Source organism: Amaranthus tricolor, chromosome 7, assembly GCF_026212465.1.
Source record: "Amaranthus tricolor cultivar Red isolate AtriRed21 chromosome 7, ASM2621246v1, whole genome shotgun sequence".
Lineage (NCBI taxonomy): Eukaryota > Viridiplantae > Streptophyta > Magnoliopsida > Caryophyllales > Amaranthaceae > Amaranthus > Amaranthus tricolor.
The window spans coordinates 9,592,247-9,599,822 of NC_080053.1; the positions used below are offsets into that span (position 1 = coordinate 9,592,247).

The following is a 7,576-nucleotide window of genomic DNA, read 5'->3' on the forward strand; positions in this document are numbered from 1 at the left end:
TGAACGGGTGCGATCATACCAGCACTAATGCACCGGATCCCATCAGAACTCCGCAGTTAAGCGTGCTTGGGCGAGAGTAGTACTAGGATGGGTGACCTCCTGGGAAGTCCTCGTGTTGCACCCCTTTTTCCCTCCTTTTTTTTTTTTATTTTTCTTATCTGTTTCCGCTGCACTTGAGCAAAAGGCATTTCAGTGGTTATCGTAGTATACTCCATGGAAGTAATTTTATTTATAAAAATATAACTCGCAACCGGGTCCCGACCTCGAATTTACGGGCACTCGAAAGATAGGACCCGTCGAGGCGGGTCGATGCGCATACGAACGAATTGTCCGAAAGAGGCGTGCGTCGGTGCGTTCGTGTAAGCGGAAATTGCACCGGGTCCCGTCGGAAGTCCCCGCGGAAGCGCGCCCGGCATGGATGGCCTCTTGATTTCCAAGTGTTGCGCGGATTTCTTAAATATTTTGTCGCTTTTTTGTTGCGAGTTCACCTGGCTTTTAAAGCCGGCGGACTCTTTTGTGAATCGGACAATACCGGGAGGGTGAAAAACGGTATTTGGGAAGGAGAAGGCTCGAAATTGGACTCTCGGCTGCGAATTTACGAGCTTTGGAATGCTCTGGTTTTTTTTTTTTTTTTTGGGCGGCATTGCGCATGTAAACAAATTGCTACGGTGAATGAACGGGTGCGATCATACCAGCACTAATGCACCGGATCCCATCAGAACTCCGCAGTTAAGCGTGCTTGGGCGAGAGTAGTACTAGGATGGGTGACCTCCTGGGAAGTCCTCGTGTTGCACCCCTTTTTCCCTCCTTTTTTTTTTTTATTTTTCTTATCTGTTTCCGCTGCACTTGAGCAAAAGGCATTTCAGTGGTTATCGTAGTATACTCCATGGAAGTAATTTTATTTATAAAAATATAACTCGCAACCGGGTCCCGACCTCGAATTTACGGGCGCTCGAAAGATAGGACCCGTCGAGGCGGGTCGATGCGCATACGAACGAATTGTCCGAAAGAGGCGTGCGTCGGTGCGTTCGTGTAAGCGGAAATTGCACCGGGTCCCGTCGGAAGTCCCCGCGGAAGCGCGCCCGGCATGGATGGCCTCTTGATTTCCAAGTGTTGCGCGGATTTCTTAAATATTTTGTCGCTTTTTTGTTGCGAGTTCACCTGGCTTTTAAAGCCGGCGGACTCTTTTGTGAATCGGACAATACCGGGAGGGTGAAAAACGGTATTTGGGAAGGAGAAGGCTCGAAATTGGACTCTCGGCTGCGAATTTACGAGCTTTGGAATGCTCTGGTTTTTTTTTTTTTTTTTGGGCGGCATTGCGCATGTAAACAAATTGCTACGGTGAATGAACGGGTGCGATCATACCAGCACTAATGCACCGGATCCCATCAGAACTCCGCAGTTAAGCGTGCTTGGGCGAGAGTAGTACTAGGATGGGTGACCTCCTGGGAAGTCCTCGTGTTGCACCCCTTTTTCCCTCCTTTTTTTTTTTTATTTTTCTTATCTGTTTCCGCTGCACTTGAGCAAAAGGCATTTCAGTGGTTATCGTAGTATACTCCATGGAAGTAATTTTATTTATAAAAATATAACTCGCAACCGGGTCCCGACCTCGAATTTACGGGCGCTCGAAAGATAGGACCCGTCGAGGCGGGTCGATGCGCATACGAACGAATTGTCCGAAAGAGGCGTGCGTCGGTGCGTTCGTGTAAGCGGAAATTGCACCGGGTCCCGTCGGAAGTCCCCGCGGAAGCGCGCCCGGCATGGATGGCCTCTTGATTTCCAAGTGTTGCGCGGATTTCTTAAATATTTTGTCGCTTTTTTGTTGCGAGTTCACCTGGCTTTTAAAGCCGGCGGACTCTTTTGTGAATCGGACAATACCGGGAGGGTGAAAAACGGTATTTGGGAAGGAGAAGGCTCGAAATTGGACTCTCGGCTGCGAATTTACGAGCTTTGGAATGCTCTGGTTTTTTTTTTTTTTTTTGGGCGGCATTGCGCATGTAAACAAATTGCTACGGTGAATGAACGGGTGCGATCATACCAGCACTAATGCACCGGATCCCATCAGAACTCCGCAGTTAAGCGTGCTTGGGCGAGAGTAGTACTAGGATGGGTGACCTCCTGGGAAGTCCTCGTGTTGCACCCCTTTTTCCCTCCTTTTTTTTTTTTATTTTTCTTATCTGTTTCCGCTGCACTTGAGCAAAAGGCATTTCAGTGGTTATCGTAGTATACTCCATGGAAGTAATTTTATTTATAAAAATATAACTCGCAACCGGGTCCCGACCTCGAATTTACGGGCACTCGAAAGATAGGACCCGTCGAGGCGGGTCGATGCGCATACGAACGAATTGTCCGAAAGAGGCGTGCGTCGGTGCGTTCGTGTAAGCGAAAATTGCACCGGGTCCCGTCGGAAGTCCCCGCGGAAGCGCGCCCGGCATGGATGGCCTCTTGATTTCCAAGTGTTGCGCGGATTTCTTAAATATTTTGTCGCTTTTTTGTTGCGAGTTCACCTGGCTTTTAAAGCCGGCGGACTCTTTTGTGAATCGGACAATACCGGGAGGGTGAAAAACGGTATTTGGGAAGGAGAAGGCTCGAAATTGGACTCTCGGCTGCGAATTTACGAGCTTTGGAATGCTCTGGTTTTTTTTTTTTTTTTTGGGCGGCATTGCGCATGTAAACAAATTGCTACGGTGAATGAACGGGTGCGATCATACCAGCACTAATGCACCGGATCCCATCAGAACTCCGCAGTTAAGCGTGCTTGGGCGAGAGTAGTACTAGGATGGGTGACCTCCTGGGAAGTCCTCGTGTTGCACCCCTTTTTCCCTCCTTTTTTTTTTTTATTTTTCTTATCTGTTTCCGCTGCACTTGAGCAAAAGGCATTTCAGTGGTTATCGTAGTATACTCCATGGAAGTAATTTTATTTATAAAAATATAACTCGCAACCGGGTCCCGACCTCGAATTTACGGGCGCTCGAAAGATAGGACCCGTCGAGGCGGGTCGATGCGCATACGAACGAATTGTCCGAAAGAGGCGTGCGTCGGTGCGTTCGTGTAAGCGGAAATTGCACCGGGTCCCGTCGGAAGTCCCCGCGGAAGCGCGCCCGGCATGGATGGCCTCTTGATTTCCAAGTGTTGCGCGGATTTCTTAAATATTTTGTCGCTTTTTTGTTGCGAGTTCACCTGGCTTTTAAAGCCGGCGGACTCTTTTGTGAATCGGACAATACCGGGAGGGTGAAAAACGGTATTTGGGAAGGAGAAGGCTCGAAATTGGACTCTCGGCTGCGAATTTACGAGCTTTGGAATGCTCTGGTTTTTTTTTTTTTTTTTGGGCGGCATTGCGCATGTAAACAAATTGCTACGGTGAATGAACGGGTGCGATCATACCAGCACTAATGCACCGGATCCCATCAGAACTCCGCAGTTAAGCGTGCTTGGGCGAGAGTAGTACTAGGATGGGTGACCTCCTGGGAAGTCCTCGTGTTGCACCCCTTTTTCCCTCCTTTTTTTTTTTTATTTTTCTTATCTGTTTCCGCTGCACTTGAGCAAAAGGCATTTCAGTGGTTATCGTAGTATACTCCATGGAAGTAATTTTATTTATAAAAATATAACTCGCAACCGGGTCCCGACCTCGAATTTACGGGCGCTCGAAAGATAGGACCCGTCGAGGCGGGTCGATGCGCATACGAACGAATTGTCCGAAAGAGGCGTGCGTCGGTGCGTTCGTGTAAGCGGAAATTGCACCGGGTCCCGTCGGAAGTCCCCGCGGAAGCGCGCCCGGCATGGATGGCCTCTTGATTTCCAAGTGTTGCGCGGATTTCTTAAATATTTTGTCGCTTTTTTGTTGCGAGTTCACCTGGCTTTTAAAGCCGGCGGACTCTTTTGTGAATCGGACAATACCGGGAGGGTGAAAAACGGTATTTGGGAAGGAGAAGGCTCGAAATTGGACTCTCGGCTGCGAATTTACGAGCTTTGGAATGCTCTGGTTTTTTTTTTTTTTTTTGGGCGGCATTGCGCATGTAAACAAATTGCTACGGTGAATGAACGGGTGCGATCATACCAGCACTAATGCACCGGATCCCATCAGAACTCCGCAGTTAAGCGTGCTTGGGCGAGAGTAGTACTAGGATGGGTGACCTCCTGGGAAGTCCTCGTGTTGCACCCCTTTTTCCCTCCTTTTTTTTTTTTATTTTTCTTATCTGTTTCCGCTGCACTTGAGCAAAAGGCATTTCAGTGGTTATCGTAGTATACTCCATGGAAGTAATTTTATTTATAAAAATATAACTCGCAACCGGGTCCCGACCTCGAATTTACGGGCACTCGAAAGATAGGACCCGTCGAGGCGGGTCGATGCGCATACGAACGAATTGTCCGAAAGAGGCGTGCGTCGGTGCGTTCGTGTAAGCGAAAATTGCACCGGGTCCCGTCGGAAGTCCCCGCGGAAGCGCGCCCGGCATGGATGGCCTCTTGATTTCCAAGTGTTGCGCGGATTTCTTAAATATTTTGTCGCTTTTTTGTTGCGAGTTCACCTGGCTTTTAAAGCCGGCGGACTCTTTTGTGAATCGGACAATACCGGGAGGGTGAAAAACGGTATTTGGGAAGGAGAAGGCTCGAAATTGGACTCTCGGCTGCGAATTTACGAGCTTTGGAATGCTCTGGTTTTTTTTTTTTTTTTTGGGCGGCATTGCGCATGTAAACAAATTGCTACGGTGAATGAACGGGTGCGATCATACCAGCACTAATGCACCGGATCCCATCAGAACTCCGCAGTTAAGCGTGCTTGGGCGAGAGTAGTACTAGGATGGGTGACCTCCTGGGAAGTCCTCGTGTTGCACCCCTTTTTCCCTCCTTTTTTTTTTTTATTTTTCTTATCTGTTTCCGCTGCACTTGAGCAAAAGGCATTTCAGTGGTTATCGTAGTATACTCCATGGAAGTAATTTTATTTATAAAAATATAACTCGCAACCGGGTCCCGACCTCGAATTTACGGGCGCTCGAAAGATAGGACCCGTCGAGGCGGGTCGATGCGCATACGAACGAATTGTCCGAAAGAGGCGTGCGTCGGTGCGTTCGTGTAAGCGGAAATTGCACCGGGTCCCGTCGGAAGTCCCCGCGGAAGCGCGCCCGGCATGGATGGCCTCTTGATTTCCAAGTGTTGCGCGGATTTCTTAAATATTTTGTCGCTTTTTTGTTGCGAGTTCACCTGGCTTTTAAAGCCGGCGGACTCTTTTGTGAATCGGACAATACCGGGAGGGTGAAAAACGGTATTTGGGAAGGAGAAGGCTCGAAATTGGACTCTCGGCTGCGAATTTACGAGCTTTGGAATGCTCTGGTTTTTTTTTTTTTTTTTGGGCGGCATTGCGCATGTAAACAAATTGCTACGGTGAATGAACGGGTGCGATCATACCAGCACTAATGCACCGGATCCCATCAGAACTCCGCAGTTAAGCGTGCTTGGGCGAGAGTAGTACTAGGATGGGTGACCTCCTGGGAAGTCCTCGTGTTGCACCCCTTTTTCCCTCCTTTTTTTTTTTTATTTTTCTTATCTGTTTCCGCTGCACTTGAGCAAAAGGCATTTCAGTGGTTATCGTAGTATACTCCATGGAAGTAATTTTATTTATAAAAATATAACTCGCAACCGGGTCCCGACCTCGAATTTACGGGCACTCGAAAGATAGGACCCGTCGAGGCGGGTCGATGCGCATACGAACGAATTGTCCGAAAGAGGCGTGCGTCGGTGCGTTCGTGTAAGCGGAAATTGCACCGGGTCCCGTCGGAAGTCCCCGCGGAAGCGCGCCCGGCATGGATGGCCTCTTGATTTCCAAGTGTTGCGCGGATTTCTTAAATATTTTGTCGCTTTTTTGTTGCGAGTTCACCTGGCTTTTAAAGCCGGCGGACTCTTTTGTGAATCGGACAATACCGGGAGGGTGAAAAACGGTATTTGGGAAGGAGAAGGCTCGAAATTGGACTCTCGGCTGCGAATTTACGAGCTTTGGAATGCTCTGGTTTTTTTTTTTTTTTTTGGGCGGCATTGCGCATGTAAACAAATTGCTACGGTGAATGAACGGGTGCGATCATACCAGCACTAATGCACCGGATCCCATCAGAACTCCGCAGTTAAGCGTGCTTGGGCGAGAGTAGTACTAGGATGGGTGACCTCCTGGGAAGTCCTCGTGTTGCACCCCTTTTTCCCTCCTTTTTTTATTTTATTTTTCTTATCTGTTTCCGCTGCACTTGAGCAAAAGGCATTTCAGTGGTTATCGTAGTATACTCCATGGAAGTAATTTTATTTATAAAAATATAACTCGCAACCGGGTCCCGACCTCGAATTTACGGGCACTCGAAAGATAGGACCCGTCGAGGCGGGTCGATGCGCATACGAACGAATTGTCCGAAAGAGGCGTGCGTCGGTGCGTTCGTGTAAGCGGAAATTGCACCGGGTCCCGTCGGAAGTCCCCGCGGAAGCGCGCCCGGCATGGATGGCCTCTTGATTTCCAAGTGTTGCGCGGATTTCTTAAATATTTTGTCGCTTTTTTGTTGCGAGTTCACCTGGCTTTTAAAGCCGGCGGACTCTTTTGTGAATCGGACAATACCGGGAGGGTGAAAAACGGTATTTGGGAAGGAGAAGGCTCGAAATTGGACTCTCGGCTGCGAATTTACGAGCTTTGGAATGCTCTGGTTTTTTTTTTTTTTTTTGGGCGGCATTGCGCATGTAAACAAATTGCTACGGTGAATGAACGGGTGCGATCATACCAGCACTAATGCACCGGATCCCATCAGAACTCCGCAGTTAAGCGTGCTTGGGCGAGAGTAGTACTAGGATGGGTGACCTCCTGGGAAGTCCTCGTGTTGCACCCCTTTTTCCCTCCTTTTTTTTTTTTATTTTTCTTATCTGTTTCCGCTGCACTTGAGCAAAAGGCATTTCAGTGGTTATCGTAGTATACTCCATGGAAGTAATTTTATTTATAAAAATATAACTCGCAACCGGGTCCCGACCTCGAATTTACGGGCACTCGAAAGATAGGACCCGTCGAGGCGGGTCGATGCGCATACGAACAAATTGTCCGAAAGAGGCGTGCGTCGGTGCGTTCGTGTAAGCGGAAATTGCACCGGGTCCCGTCGGAAGTCCCCGCGGAAGCGCGCCCGGCATGGATGGCCTCTTGATTTCCAAGTGGATGGCACTGGTATTATCACAAAAGATGGGAACACATTCGAATTTAATACCAAAATCTCTGAGCTGCTGTTTTATCCAAAGCAATTGCGAACAACAAGCTGCTGCTGCTACATATTCAGCTTCGGCAGTGGATAATGCAACGGTGTTTTGTTTCTTGGAACACCATGACACTAAACATGAGCCAAGAAATTGTACCATACCTGAAATACTTTTTCTATTCACAAGATCCCCTGCATAATCTGCATCACTAAAACCTTTCAAATCATAGACATCACTTTTAGGGTAAAATAGGGACAAGTCATCTGTTCCCTTCAAATATCTTAGAATTCGTTTTACTGCAGTGAGATTTGATTCTTTAGGATTGGATTGAAATCTAGCACATAAGCCAACACTGAAAGCAATATCG

General features: G+C 48.2%; 11 non-coding genes across 11 annotated transcripts; all 11 read left to right on the top strand.

The window, feature by feature from the left end:
- Positions 1–5: 5 nt before the first annotated feature.
- Positions 6–124, top strand: LOC130819398 (5S ribosomal RNA). The gene has a single exon (XR_009044438.1). It is a non-coding gene; the product is annotated as a 5S ribosomal RNA (ribosomal RNA).
- A 554-nt stretch (positions 125–678) lies between these two features.
- LOC130819399 (5S ribosomal RNA) lies at positions 679–797 on the top strand. The gene has a single exon (XR_009044439.1). It is a non-coding gene; the product is annotated as a 5S ribosomal RNA (ribosomal RNA).
- A 554-nt stretch (positions 798–1,351) lies between these two features.
- LOC130819400 (5S ribosomal RNA) lies at positions 1,352–1,470 on the top strand. The gene has a single exon (XR_009044440.1). It is a non-coding gene; the product is annotated as a 5S ribosomal RNA (ribosomal RNA).
- Positions 1,471–2,024: 554 nt separating this feature from the next.
- Positions 2,025–2,143, top strand: LOC130819401 (5S ribosomal RNA). Its single transcript, XR_009044441.1, has one exon. It is a non-coding gene; the product is annotated as a 5S ribosomal RNA (ribosomal RNA).
- A 554-nt stretch (positions 2,144–2,697) lies between these two features.
- On the top strand, positions 2,698–2,816 carry LOC130819403 (5S ribosomal RNA). The gene has a single exon (XR_009044443.1). It is a non-coding gene; the product is annotated as a 5S ribosomal RNA (ribosomal RNA).
- A 554-nt stretch (positions 2,817–3,370) lies between these two features.
- LOC130819404 (5S ribosomal RNA) lies at positions 3,371–3,489 on the top strand. Its single transcript, XR_009044444.1, has one exon. It is a non-coding gene; the product is annotated as a 5S ribosomal RNA (ribosomal RNA).
- A 554-nt stretch (positions 3,490–4,043) lies between these two features.
- On the top strand, positions 4,044–4,162 carry LOC130819405 (5S ribosomal RNA). The gene has a single exon (XR_009044445.1). It is a non-coding gene; the product is annotated as a 5S ribosomal RNA (ribosomal RNA).
- Positions 4,163–4,716: 554 nt separating this feature from the next.
- Positions 4,717–4,835, top strand: LOC130819406 (5S ribosomal RNA). Its single transcript, XR_009044446.1, has one exon. It is a non-coding gene; the product is annotated as a 5S ribosomal RNA (ribosomal RNA).
- Positions 4,836–5,389: 554 nt separating this feature from the next.
- Positions 5,390–5,508, top strand: LOC130819407 (5S ribosomal RNA). The gene has a single exon (XR_009044447.1). It is a non-coding gene; the product is annotated as a 5S ribosomal RNA (ribosomal RNA).
- Positions 5,509–6,062: 554 nt separating this feature from the next.
- On the top strand, positions 6,063–6,181 carry LOC130819409 (5S ribosomal RNA). The gene has a single exon (XR_009044449.1). It is a non-coding gene; the product is annotated as a 5S ribosomal RNA (ribosomal RNA).
- A 554-nt stretch (positions 6,182–6,735) lies between these two features.
- LOC130819412 (5S ribosomal RNA) lies at positions 6,736–6,854 on the top strand. Its single transcript, XR_009044450.1, has one exon. It is a non-coding gene; the product is annotated as a 5S ribosomal RNA (ribosomal RNA).
- The last annotated feature ends 722 nt before the right edge of the window (positions 6,855–7,576 follow it).